Genomic DNA, 14,547 nt, shown 5'->3' with positions numbered 1-14,547 from the left:
CCTTTTCTTAAGCCAAATGAATTCCCAGCTGAGTAGCTAAATTGATCTCATTGGTTCATTCGACTTGGTGGAACACTTCATTTTTGTTTTACTTTCATGCAGTTGTCTGCTTCTGGAGTGATGTTTTCTAAGTCCTGTCCTTGTCTTCAGGAGGCTTACTGTCTAATGGCAGCTTTCTGTTCCAAAGCCTGACCTGTGAGTCTCTGCCCTGCCCCTGCCGGTGTCAGCCTTTTCTTGAGACTACCATTCACTTGTAGATACAAGTGGGATCCCCAGCTTATGGTAGATGTCAGATAAGAAGTAGGGCACACACTGCCTGAGAATGAGGCCAAATGCTGAGAGCCATTCATTCTAGTCACCGCTGATTTTTTTTTTCCCCATCGATGAGTTGTGGTTTTGTTTATTTGTTTTGTTGTGGAATTTTGTTGTTGTTTTCGCATTTTTTTTTTATGGAAAGCAGAGGGAAAGGGACTTTCCCATCAGCAGGAGCATTCACAGGCTCTTCAGCCATTCCAAGCTTGAGCTCTGAGGGTCCTGGGTCCCTGGGCACATGGGGCAGGTTGCCATCATCGCGAACGGGCACTGGTGGGTAGTGGTAGGTTGTGGCCTGGTTGATCATGCCGCTACACTAGGTATAGGGGCTGACTATGGCCAGACAGAGAAGGACACCACCAGCACTGGCTCCCTTACCTGGGCCTTCTTGAGAAAGGAGGAGATTCTCCCTGGCAACTTGGTCTTGGCAGCCTGTCACCAATAATGTTAAGTACAGGAGTACAGAATACAGGAGTGAAAAACTCCCTTCTTTAGTGACATTGATAAATTTTGTTTTGTTTGTTCTTTTGAAACAGGGTTTCTCTGGGTAGCCTTGGATGTCCTGGACTCACTCCTGTAGACCAGGCTAGCCTCAAACGCACAGAGATCCCTTGCCTCTGCCTCCCAAATGCTGGGATTACAGACCTGTGTCACCATGCCCGGCTAAAACTTTTAATGAGACTCTGACTAATGTCTTTCCCAAGGGTAAGGAAGCAGAATGGACATTCAGATATTAAAATATTTGGGGGGGTCTTTTGATATAAGGCAATAACTGTTAGCTTCCCTAAGTACTAGTGTCACCCAGAAGCATGTTAAAGTGCTGGACTCCACTTTCTTCATGTCTCATTTAGTGAGTCTGAGATAGGTCTTGAAAATATTCTTTCCTTCCTCCTTCATACTCTCCTCCAACCCTCCATCCCTTTACCCTTCCATCCCTTTGTTTCTCATCCCTTTATCCCTCTATCGCTTTATCCCTCCATCCCTTTATCCCTTCATCATCCTTTTGTCTCTCTATCCCTTTGTCCCTCTATCCCTTTGTCACTATATCCCCTTGTTCCTCCATCCCTTTGTCCCTCCATTCCTTCATCCCTTCATCCCTTTGTTCCTCCATCCCTTCATCCCTCCATTCCTCTGTCCCTTCATCCCTTCATCCATCCGTCCATCCTTTGTCTCTCGCTTTGTTCTCCCCTCCACCCCTTTATCCCTCCATCCCTTCTTTGTCCATCTATCCCTTTGTCTCTCCCATTGTTCTCTCCCCTCCATCCCTCCCTTCTTCCTTGTCACCCGTTCTCCTCTTTAGGGACTTGCACATGTCCGGTACATGCCCAACAGCTGTGCTACACCCCCACCTTAGAATGAATATGTCTAATAAAGAGCCAGATGATGAGGTCTGAGGATTGCACTATGAGCAGTGCTGTAAAGATGTAATTTCTAAAGCAATTTCATTACTAATATTCCACTTGTTCAATTTATCCTTTTCCGTGACAAGTTACATTAATATTATTACAGTAATGTTGAACTGATTGAGAAATATGGTCTCTACAAAACACTACCTAGCATTTCTAGCATCCTTCTTTTCATAAGGCAAAAGAAGACACATTTGTGGTGATCCAGGGGCTGAATGGGAAAATCTCAAGGTCAGTTTTTGATGTTACAGCAGTATTATGGAGCTATGCTATTTTCTAAATTTGGATACTGATCCTGAGAAGAAAAATCAAGGAGTGTTAGAATCAGACTTTCACTGGATTAAGGCAGAAATCACAGATTTGTGATTCTCTTGGCTACCTATTTTAGGAAGGCAGTAACATAATTTCCTCATATGAAAGTAGCAGAAGGTGAAATGGCTGTAGGAGAAGGTGGTGGTCATGGAGAAGAGAGCCCAGCTGACAGTCAGCATCCTCAAGGGATTGGCTTGATGCTATAAATGATATGTAAATCAGAGCTCTCAGGTGAGAGAGAAGGAGAGAGAGAGAGAGAGAGAGAGAGAGAGAGAGAGAGAGAGAGAGCTAGGGAGGAAGGAAGAAGGGAGGGAGAGGGAAGGAGAGGAGGAGAGGAGAGGGATGGAAGGAGGAGGGAAGGAGGACATGTGTTGAGTGTGCCCAGAGAGGGTGATGTGATATAACTTCTCCAGGGTCCAGCTCTGCTTCTGCTCTGCCTCATCCCTGCCCGAATGCTGTGTTCAGCCTTGAATGCCACATTGTCTCAATAACTGCTTCTGTAGAATCCAACATTTGACTTTAGCCTTTTTTTTAAAGAGAGCAAATTTTATCCTTTTTCCTAAAATGTGATAGTAATAATTGGGGACACGATAGAAAGCAATTGAAAGTGCAACAAGCTATCCTGCTGATCCCTGGATCCTATTTTGACTGGTGCTGCAGTGGTCAAGAATGCCCACTTACTGCCTGCCCATTGTTAGGTCTAAACATTGCTGAAGCCAGCCGTAATTTCTATGCAAAGGATGCCAAGTTCTAGCTTGCATGAATACAATACAGTTAAGATTTCTTAAGCTGCCTTGTAAGGCAATTAGACATAAACTTACTTGGATGGAACAACCTTTTGCATTTAAAATTCTCTCTATTTCTGTCTCTCTCTCTGTCTCTCTGTCTTTCTCTGTCTGTCTGTCTGTCTCTCTCTCTCTCTCTCTCTCTCTGTGTATTTGTGTGTATGTATGTGTGTTTTCTTTTGTTTCCTGGTGTTTGTTTGTTTTTGATAGGCTTGCCTTCATAATCCTGCAGCCTGTCTCCATCCCCCAGCCATGGGGTTACACGTGCCCATAGTGACGCCTGGGTTTCATATAGGTGTCAGAGATCCAAACTCATGTTTGGTTCTCATGTTTGCTCAGCAAGTGTTCCCACCCATCAAGCCAATGTCCCCAGGTCTGTTGTCACCATTTTAACACTGCCTTTTACAGAGGAAGGCATCCTAGACCAAAGCTAGTCTAATTCTCTCCCAATGTCTCCACTTGCTTGACAAGTTTATGGTTTGTTTTTCACTGTGCCTTCTTGTGCACTGGAATAAGCTGTCACGCTTCTTCAGGACAAAACCCAACTGCATCCCGCTGTCTCGTAGACATGGGTGTATGCTCATTATTCCGCAGTCACCTTAATCACTCATACCAAACACAACTCTCAGCAAATCAAATACCTCCTCATCTGTGGAAAGGTAGGTTGCCTATCACACTGGCAGTTTAGCAAATGAAGCATTAGAACGCATTCCTTATTTCGACGCACATCAATCTCATGCATTCTGGACATGTCAGGAACGAACATGCTTAATCACATCCTACAAGCTTGAAGCTAACGCATTTATTACAAAGCAAAGAAAGGCATGAAAAAAAAAAAGAAAAGAAAAAAGAAAAGAAAGAAAGGCATCGAGATTGAGCCTGTACTGGGGTTTCAGCAGCTGGTCCATGACTTGTTTGCAATTATTCCACTTGAGTTTTTTCAACTTTAAACTAGTACCATAGCAATAAGCACTCAGTAAAATAATTCTTACAAGGCTGGCCTCTGAGCTTTTGCCAAGCTGGTGGAATTCTCAGCGCCCTCCTGCAGTGCTCAGCAGCTGCAGTGAGCCACAGCTCCCTGTGAGACCTGAGATCACAAGGAAACACAGTTCTGTTGCTGCCATGTGCTGCCTTGCAATTCCATGAAAGTCTTAATACATTTTCAAGTTATGATTTTACCTTACTGAGATGACCCTCCACAATGACTTAAAGAGCGTCTGTAATGTTTCACTCTGATAATCTGGGTATCTGAAGATTAATAATGAACTCTTTAAAATTGACCTAAGGGTTTTTGAGTTAACTAAAGATCTTGCAAATTAAGGTAAAGTTGAAGCTCTACAGAACATAGATGTATCTATAACAAGCTTGGCAGAATTATAATGAATTATAATTAATTTTAGTTCAATACAAGTTAATATTTTTTTACTCTTAAACCTATTTCATCATACTAGTTTATTTGGCCAGTAAAACAGCATAGGACTTTAAAAAGTAATGAAATTTTTAAAAAATCTTAGATAAATCCATGGTCTGATAGAAATACAAAAAGACAAACAGCAATTTTCTAACCCCAGTCTGATTTATTCCTTGGTGCATCTTGATTATGGAATATTCAATTTATATATGACCACTTTTGTAATGCTGCGATGTCTGGCTCTAATGAATTATGAAATGACAGATATTTCATTAGTTAAATATTCTGAGCCTCCTTGTTTTAAAAAGCTATTGTATGTAGTATTCAGGTTCTTTATTTTTGGGGGGCAGGTTAGCAGTCTGGTGTGTGTGTGTGTGTGTGTGTGTGTGTGTAAGTTTTAAAATTTTGAGTTACATGGATTACTACTAATTGGCGTGGTAGGTGCATGTCAAGGCACATGTGTTGATAAGGCTTGATAAAGCCAGTTCTAGTTTTCTGACATGTAAGTTCTGGGACTTGAACCCATATGCTTGGTGGCATATGGTTTTACCATTGACATAATTCATCACCCCAATAGGTGCACTCATTAATCCCTACCAACTAATACAAACATTTATTTTTAAAACATTTATTTTTATCACAGTGTAAGTTTGTGTCTGCGTGAGTGTATGGGTCCCTGTGAAGGCCAGAAGAGGGTGTTGGGTGCTGCTGAAGTGCAGTTCTGAGCCAGCCTATCTGAGTCTTGGGTACTGCACTTGGTTCCTCGGTAAAAGCAGTATATGTCATCTCTCTGGTCCAATATCATCTAATCCTAATATTCCTTAAAGACAGGAAAAAATGGAAATTCAAGCAAGAAGTAAAGAATTTTCTCAATTATAGACCTATGTAGGTCATCCTTGCTTACATAGGAAGTTCCAGGTCTCCATGAGACCCTGTCTCAAAAAACAAGCAGGAACAACAAAAAAACCTAAATTTATGCATAAAAGTGAACACATTAGCCAAAGCCAAATGTGAAAATAAAACAGAAACACTAGGTTTCACGGGTTCCTGTCTCAACGAGCTGTTTCCTTTTAATGTGTCTGGAAGATTTTCTTAATTAGGATGAACACAAAAGAGACAGGCAGACAGAAAACATCTCTTTGGCTTTTCCTTTGATCCGGGCAGATGTCCATCATCTTCAAACAAATAATCATGCCATTTAACCATGAGTCCAGATCCCAGCTCATAGCTGGCAGTGGGGTGGAGGTGGGGTACAATATGTACAAATTAGAGTCAGAACCAGAAACAGACACAAATGAGGCAGGAGGCTCTGCAGAGATGCAACAAGGCTGTCTCCTGGTGCGGGGGATTTCCAGAGGGACTGGGTGAAGGTGTGCCACTGGCTCCAGCAGGTGAGCATCCACAAGCATCTCAGTAGATTGTCCAAGGCTGCTGGAGCACAGCTCCCCTGAAAATGAGAACAGGGGTTGCGTATTGTGATGCACACCTGTAATCTCAGTGCTTAGGAAAGAGGGGCAGGAGGATCAGACTTGAAGGTCATCTTCTGATACATAGAAAGTGGGATTTATGACAGTATCAAACTATAGACAAAAACGAAGACTGTTAAAAGTTTTGAAACATGAACATCATATGCATATCAAAGCATTCACCCAACCCATTGCTTAATGAAATAATCAGTCAGATTGTTAGGACGAGTTTGAAGGAGAAGTTTTTAAAAAAAGGAAAAAAGAAAATCCAAATGTCACTTAGATAAAAGGACACTAAAATAAGTTTGCTATGGGGAAGCTCAGCTCTAAGTTGGGATTATCTGTTCTTCTCTGGACACGTGTTTCTATTTAACATCCTGATCTGTGTCTCTATAGAGTAATAAAGCAGCAGCAACTCTTCCTTATCGGTTAATATTTCTTGCATGAGCCTCTTAACTACAGAGCTACAGTGATGTGCAGACATCTCCTCCCTTCAGCCCTAAGTTTTGGTAACTTTAAGAACTTTCTTATAAGAGACCATGGACCTGAATTACTTTGGCAACTTTGACTATAATTGATTGTATACTCAATCAATTTCTATAACACAATATGTCCTCTATGTTTGTGGGTCCTGCCTCTATGGATTCAACCAAGCGTGGGCAGAAATTGATTTTAAAGCTGCATCCATATTGAATGCATACAGGTGTTCCGGAGCAAGAATTTATAGAGAATTTTCATTAGGGATAAAGTAGTCCAGTGGTGATTTAAGAGTAGAGAAGATGTAGATGAGTTATAGGCTAAAACTATGCTGTGTCATATTGATACTCAAGCATCCTTGGTATTGGGTTGGGCCACCCTGGAGCTAATCCCCTGCATAAACCAAGAGGTGACTATACTTAAAAACATGTCTTCTTTGTTGAGAATTTTATATTCATCTATATTTTCTCATTCCACACCCAAATACTCTTTCTTATCTCCCTCTACTCTTGCAGAAGTCTTACTTCCCAACAAGTCCTCTCCTGTGTTAATGCCCTTTCATGGGTTTGTGGCTGTTGTTGTTGTTGGGATTTAACTGATGTTGTTTGTGTTAGCATGGGTGGGAGGTTATTTACTGGAGCATGGGCAACTTAACAATGTCTACACCAATGGCTTTGTCTCCCTCTGGGACCACTAACTGCCAATAGCTCCTCATTGGGGAGACCATCTCCAGAGACAAAAAAGGCAACACTTAATGGCTTGTGAATCACTATGAAATTTTACTTTCACCCACTTTGATATGTTGGTCATCAAGATAAAATCAACTTAAATTGCCAATAAATGGGAGTTGATCCATTCAACCATTAACAAAACTTAGGGCACAGTATTGTGTTTCTCTCAGGGAGTTTCCTGGGGCATTTACACTGTAATCACCAGGGTGAGATGTTAGAAGTACAGGATCTTGGGTCTGTACAATTAAAATGTCTAGGGATATGATATGGCTTGGGGCATCTGAATTTTATAAAAGATTGCGAAAACCAGACCCCAGTCACTTGTGTCTCAATTGACCATGCCACTATTTGAACAAAAATGGTTATTATTGACAGACGGATTCAGGGTTAAAATCATGTAGGTACTTATGGGAACTTAGATTCCACTAAGGGATTGGTGCCACTGGAACAGTGTTTACATACTTTTCTTTGTGATATTGAAAAGCTTGTTGGCTTAAAATCTTTAATTTACCCTTTATATAAAGCTAATAGTGATCTGTGCTGCTGAACAAAGCCCTGGACTTGCAGGGAAAGAGGGCCATCTATCATAAAATACATATGTGTGTCCTGAGAGACAGAGAGGAACACATCCCTTTTAGTTTTCTTTCTATGAACTTGCCTGAATGAATTTTCCACCATCACATTCTGTGTGTGTGTTTGTTTGTTTGTACACACGTGTGTGTGTGTGTGTGTGTGTGTGTGTGTGTGTGTGTGTGTGTGTGCATGTTTATGTGGTACATACATGTTGAAATCAGAAGAGAGTTCTGGGGTCATTCCTTAGGCGCTGCCCACATTTTTCTTGATGGTTGATCAGACAAGATGGTCTCTCACTATCTTGGAACTTGCTAAGTAGATTAGGCTGGCTGGTAAGCCTTAGGGGTCCTCCTCTCTCTATCTTGAATGCTGGGAATCACAATAGCAAGTCGTCATGCTTGACATTTTTGCGAACACATGGGGTGTTAAACTCAGACATTCATGTTTGGATAGCAAGCAGTGTGCCCACCAAGTAACTGCCCCAGCCCAAATTCTACATTTCAAAACAAAATTTCTACAGACTATACTAGAATTAAATAAAAGTTTAATATTTTGTTAACATAAGAACACACTATAGGTAGACATTTAATACTTTTGAAGCATAATCTTTTTATGTGATCTGTATAAAAATATGTATTTGCTAAGCTTATTGTTTATTAATAGTTAAACAGTCTTTAAACACAAGGGAGCATTAGCATTCTCTCCAGCTCCTTGCATTGCGGTTGGCATACATATGTGAGAACTGAGAGAGGGCCAAAAGAAAGGGCATGGGTAAAGAGTGGGGGAGATGGGTGGCACACATTTAGCAAATAGATTACAAAGAAAATATTACAGTGAAAATGCACTCCTTACCCTAGATCATTTAAAAACAATTTCCTCCTAGCCCAAATAATTATTTAGGCAACCTTATCAAGATCATTGCAAATAGGGTTTTGGGTTGCACTAGTTTTACTCTTAAAAGTTGATTTTCCTAGAAATTTTATTTTAAAATCCTTTTCGTAACACACACACACACACACACACACACACATACACACACGCAGACACATACACGTACACACATGCAGACACACACACACACACACCAAAACAACAACAAAAAATCCGAACCCAAACCATAAAAACAAACAAAACAAAAAGTCATGGCTGAGGAACGAAGGCTGGGGACAAAAGAATAGCACAGCTATATTTTCCCATTGAATTGTGAAAATAGTCCTGAGGAGTTAAAAGGAGCTGATATTTTTTTAAAAATTGACTTTGACCTGTTTTTTCTGCTGGAGCTAATCAGCCGAGCACTGGTGGTGGAAGAGCCACAGAGAGAGAGACTTCCTGGTAGCTGCTCATGATGGACCTGCTTATTGTCATGTGGGATCCCCAAAGCCAGGAAAGTAAAGCCTCAGCAGCTTGCCTGTATGATCCCAGGGGCTCGAGGAGTGAGACCTGTCTGTGTGGATCTGCAAGACTAGGGTGCAAAGGAAGGAAGGTCTCACTGCTCACATGGCTTCTCCTGGATTTAGAGGAATATGCTTTAAGGTCCATGGTTTAAAGATCCTTACTCAGGCAAGGTGTGTCCTCACCTTGGGGAGATGCAGTGGCCAAGGAAAGGAGAACAAACAGCCCTCATTCCCTTTCTAAACAGCATTTCTATCCATCTCTGAGCAGAACCCTGCCTTTCCATCCATGGTTGCTTGCTCACAGTGCACCGATGTATTTGTAAATTATGCCGCCTTATGTTTGGATGTAGCAACGTCACACTGCTGCTCAGATGCCACGTGATAACATCCATGTTTTCACAGTTAACTTATTGAGGACTGCTAATGAACAATCCAAAGACCACGGCAAGTTCAAAGACAGCACGTTTGAACATTGTGCTCTGATGGCCAGAATTTCCTGCCCAGAGCTTGCCCAGAACTTTCATAAGACAGTTCCCTAAGTCTTTAGTGATAGTGACTTCCCCTGGAGACAGCTGTGATTGGGATGAGCAATGCGGACCCTGTACAGTGTGTGTGTGTGTGTGCACGTGTGTGTATGCATGTATGTATGTGTGTGTGCATGTGTGTATGTGTGTGTATGTGTGTATATGCGTGTGTGTATGTGTGTGTACGTGTGTATGCATGTGTATGTGTGTGTATGTATGTATGTGTGTGTATGTGTGTGTATGCGTGTGTGTGTGTGTGTGAGATAGAAACAGAGAGAGCTTGCAAGAATGCAGATGGGTGATCAGGAGCTGCAGAATGCTCTGCTCTGAGCTGGAGACTTTTAATTTGAACCTGAGCTCCTAGGCATTAAACAGTGTATGTGTAGAGGCAGTATAGTCTAGGCCATATTTTATGGAGCAACTTGTTAAGTGTATCTATTCCTTTTAATATTGAGCATGCAGACTTTCATCAGCACCCTTGTCTAGGTCCCAACAAATGAGAAAGACAGCCCTGGGTATGGTCCCACAGTCAGCTTCCTAGATGACAGCAATCTCTCTGCATGCATGGCTGGTTAATAAATATCATCACTTATTAACATTTAGGGGAGGTCCAGAGTTGCCGAGAAGTTCTGTGTGTAAGGGATCACACAAGCCAACTTGAGCGTGCCAAGCATGGCTCTGGCAGGCCGTGTCCATTTCCCACATTCTCTTTGCCTTGCTAGCTGCCAAGCTCTAGTTCCTTATTTAGCCAACCCCGCATCCTGAAGCTACCTATCAAGGTCAAGCTATCAAAGCATTGAAGTCCAGCAATCAAAAGCCTCCGTTGGCTCACCTAATTAACATGCTTAATTAAAATTAAACACCTCATCTCTAGTCAGAGTTCTTCCTTTACCTTTATAGACCTTCATTTGCCTATGGGCGGTGTCCGTCTCCTCCCTATCCAGAGACAGTCCTCTGTACCTCACCTCCCTTCCACTTGTTCCCTTCTTCTTCTTCTTCCTCTATCTCCTGTCTTTTCTCTTATTCCCTGATCTCTGTCCCTTTGGGGCAAATAAATCTCCTTTATGCTGAGAACTTGGTCTTGGGGGTGCCAAGCCCATACTTTTCCTTTCACTTAGAGCCGAAGCCAAGACCCATTGCCTGCAGCATAGAAACATTGGGGTGATTTGTTTAATTCCCCTGGTTTTTTAGTTCACTCAATCTGTGAAGCCAACTTGGTAATTTACTACCTAAAAATACAATGATGCTGTTAAGTAGCCTAATACATAAAAAAAAAACAAAAAACAAAAAACAAATAAAGCAATGGCATCCTCCATTTTTATGATGAGTTCCTCTCTGTTGAAGCCATCTGCTGGTTGATTGCAATTTCATTTTTTCCAGATGTAATTTTGGAGTTAGGATAGGCGAGGGACATATTTACCAAGTTGTATTTATTCTCAGTAGCCCTTTTCACCATGACAGAAAAAAAATCCTAGCTATTTATTAGATATGGCAACAGACACAGGAGGAGAAGCCTGCCTGCCAATTTTAGAAGTTACTAACTCTGCAAAGAAGTAATTTGGACCTTCTGAATTAGAGAGTCTTCTACAGTGTTTAGTTGAATAAGATGGTACTAACCGAAACAGTCTTTTGCCTCTGCTGGTGTTGATCCTCAGTGCCTACCTTTTAAGTTAGGTTTAAAACTATGCTGTGTATATTTATATTGTATCAGCCATTATAGACGATTTCTAGACAATACCTAAGATGGCTGCAAGCCGTTTTTAGGATTGGCTAAGAGTTACTTACAGTATCCTCTTCCCACATTTGGCCTATCGTATACTCTACATCATTATACATATTTGTTAAAATTCTTTGAATCACTTGGGGACACTGTTGTTCACTGAGGGTCTTTCTGATTATGTCACAAATGGTGGGAAAACTTTGTCTCTAATGTCCAAGTGCACTGCCTTGAAATTAGTGAGGCCCAATTTACTTCCAGGTCATTGCTTCTGTGATTTCTTTTGGTTATCGCCCCTTCTTCCTGTATGCACAACATCCACTGTTCCCTCTTTCTTTGTTGATACCTGTTGTTGCTCCAGAGAGCCTTCCCCAGCCTTGAAATTGGACTGACATGATATTTTGTGCCTATCCTTGGGGTATTTACTGGTTTTTCCTACTGGAGTAACAGCTCATCAAAGAACGAAGGTCTTCCCTATTGTGTGCAGTGAATGAAAACACTTGATGAGTGGTTAGCTGGGAAGAATAACAGTGCTGGCCATAGAACAAGATTCTTAAAGCCTTTCCTTCTGTCAGAATACAAAAAGAAATTGCAGAAGACATTTAGATGAACCGAATGGTTAGTAGCTATCTTCAATAAGACAGTTATGTATCACGTCAAACACATTTTGCTGGCCTCTTGTGGAGTTTGAACCTTTCTTTACTTTAGATATCCTACAACCTAACTAAGATAAAAGGTTGAGAGTAAACTGTAATGTAAAGACTTCTTGTCTGTGGACATTGTCTAGTGGATGTTCAAGGATGTCCCATCCCTGTCGAGGAAGGTGATGGTGCTGGAGCTATTAAATTAATTCCAGCATTTCTAATGGACTCATACATTTGTCCAGTCTTTGGATTTTTCTTTGAATTGGTTATAGCACCTTTCCTTGTTTCCTCATTAATTAATGAGTTAAATACAATCTTCAACACCTGCTCATTTCATGCCTACATGAAAGTCATCATTTTAAATTTAAGAAAATCATTCTTAAAAAGTAGTGGTCTTCTAACAAGATGATTTAAAGCTAGGGAAAAAAATAACAAAGAACAAAGCTTCTTCCCTCATGAAAGGCTAAGGTTTTTTTGATTTGTGGTACTTTCATGTTTACTTTAAAACACTTCGCTTGACTTTGATTAGATGAATAATGAAGTATTATTTCTCAGGTACCCATATGAAGGCTTATCTTAAGCGCATGTCCAAATTTCCTCTGACAATTACTTTTGACTTTTTTATGTAAAAAAAAAAAAAAAGTCAGTCTAAGAATAAGTATATGTAAGACTGCAATGCTCTAGCATGACATGTGTGGGTAAAACTGAGATTTCACCGGTCTCTGCAAAACGACAAGGGTCCATCCTTATTCAATGAGGACAGGATATAAACTTTGTGTAATGAGTTGCCAAGTCAGAAGACTATTTCTAGGGCTATATTATGCAAATGTTGATAGCATAAATATTTCATATATTTATGTAAATATATTTATATTTCCATGTATCTTCCTGGGAAACTTCCAGGGGAGCTTGCTGAATGCCCTCACTGTGTAGAATCTGTTCCTGTTAATTAGAAGCTCAATGGCGGCTTGCCTGCCAATAGCATCAGTTACAGTGCTACCAGTGGAGTTTGGCTAGTGTGAAAAACCTACATCTGAATGGGGCATTGCCTTGCCAGTGGCTCTAAAATGGAGAGGCTCCTTAAGTTTGCTCAAAGTTGTACAGAAACAGAGGCATCTAGATCCATTTTCTGAGCACCCAAAGATGTTGCCTTGATGGTCTTGGTATATTTTACGTTATTGTTATGCCCACAATCTTTGAGAATAATGAGCCGCACTTAAAGAGCTGTTCATCCCTAAGCATTATATACGTGCATTTGTAAACCAGATGTTACATTTGAAAAGAGACCATCATGCTCCCTGCCTGTTGTTTTATGCTGAATGCTCACTAAATCTCACATATTTGAAAATAATCATAATAAGTAACCACAGTCACTTTAGGCTTCTGTCGTTTGCAGGCAGTTTTTGTTCCTCCGGGTCTTACCTCAGTGAGCAGGGCTTGTGTCATGGACAAGTGAGTCTCAAGTACCTCGAACTGTTGACTTCTCTAAGAAGGGCCTCTTGGGGACAGATGGCATTGTTTACCAATGGGCCCAGGCGGGATTTCCAAGCTTTTCTTAGCCCTGTGAGTACACCGCCTAACCCAGGCTCCAACAGAATGCCCTTAGCTGCAGGACCGACTGAGCTGTTGAGGGAAGATTATGGGCATTTGGAGGGAATCCTCTTGATGACCTTTCCTCCTTGCAAAAATGTGAGTAAACACCCAGTTAAAATATTAAGCTATCTACAATACATAGCAATTTAATGTTTAATAGCTAGACACTGGTATTGTGAAGAAAAGTGAAATATTTTAAAATGGTATCTGGTTTCCACTAAGCTTTTCCCCGACCGCTCACTCTACAACCCAAATCAGAAACTTTTAGTCTTCTTACTATTTGTCTATGGTGAATATTGTTATTTATTTTGCATATGTTTAGTAAGAGCCTCTACTCTTTTGCATGAGAACATCCTATTAAAATCGAGTGTGCAACTAAGTGAGTAGGTGCATATTGGGAGGAAATATCAAATGCAAGAATGTGTCTTATTATAAGGAAAGAAATTTGACCTTCTCATCCAGCCTCCCTCCCTCAGGAAAACTGGCCTGGAGGCTGACTTGCACGGGCCAGTATTACAGATGGCAGAGAGGATCAAGTTCTGCAAAGACCAGGGCTTGTAAAAAGGAGGCCTCCACCTACCCTACAGGTACTCTAGGGAAGAGAGTCAGGGTTGCGTGTATTGCCATAGCATTTGGATAGTATGCAGACTTTTAAAAGTCTGAACTGCAATTCTCCAAAAAGCCTTTCAGTAGGTTATTTCTATGACTGTTCGAATCCAGAGCTCTGAGTTTCTAAGCTCTGGGTGTCCTCTTAGAGCACTTGTACCAACGACCAGGGCAGAACTAATGAGGCTCACCTTACAAGATTTTTTTTCTTTAGGATTATTCTTAAGTGGGAGAACGTTCTAGAAAAAAATTCCCAATGATTTTAATTGGGCCAAAAGGTTGCCATTGGCCACCAAAAGCAAGCTATCAAGCTATGTACCTTTCAGAACTGGCCCTTAAGATCATCTGATGTTACAGAGTTTGTCTTTTAATTGTCTTTGTGACACACACACACACACACACACACACACACACACACACACATATGTGTGTGTATATATACATATATATATATATATATATATATATATATATATATATATATATATATATATATAACTATAGAGATAATTAGACATAGTCAATTCTGTGTTAACACAAATACCACTGTCAGAAAGAAAATAATTCCTGTGCACAGACATGCAAAGGGTCTTATG

At 40.9% G+C, this 14,547-nt stretch overlaps 1 pseudogene; it reads right to left on the bottom strand.

Moving 5' to 3' along the window:
- Positions 1-492: 492 nt before the first annotated feature.
- Positions 493-969, bottom strand: LOC127204741 (NADH dehydrogenase [ubiquinone] 1 alpha subcomplex subunit 3-like; annotated as a pseudogene).
- Between the last annotated feature and the right edge of the window lie 13,578 nt (positions 970-14,547).

The sequence above is a fragment of the Acomys russatus genome, chromosome 20, assembly GCF_903995435.1.
Source record: "Acomys russatus chromosome 20, mAcoRus1.1, whole genome shotgun sequence".
NCBI lineage: Eukaryota > Metazoa > Chordata > Mammalia > Rodentia > Muridae > Acomys > Acomys russatus.
The sequence above is the reverse complement of the archived record's forward strand: the minus strand, read 5'-3'. Positions and strand labels throughout refer to the sequence as shown.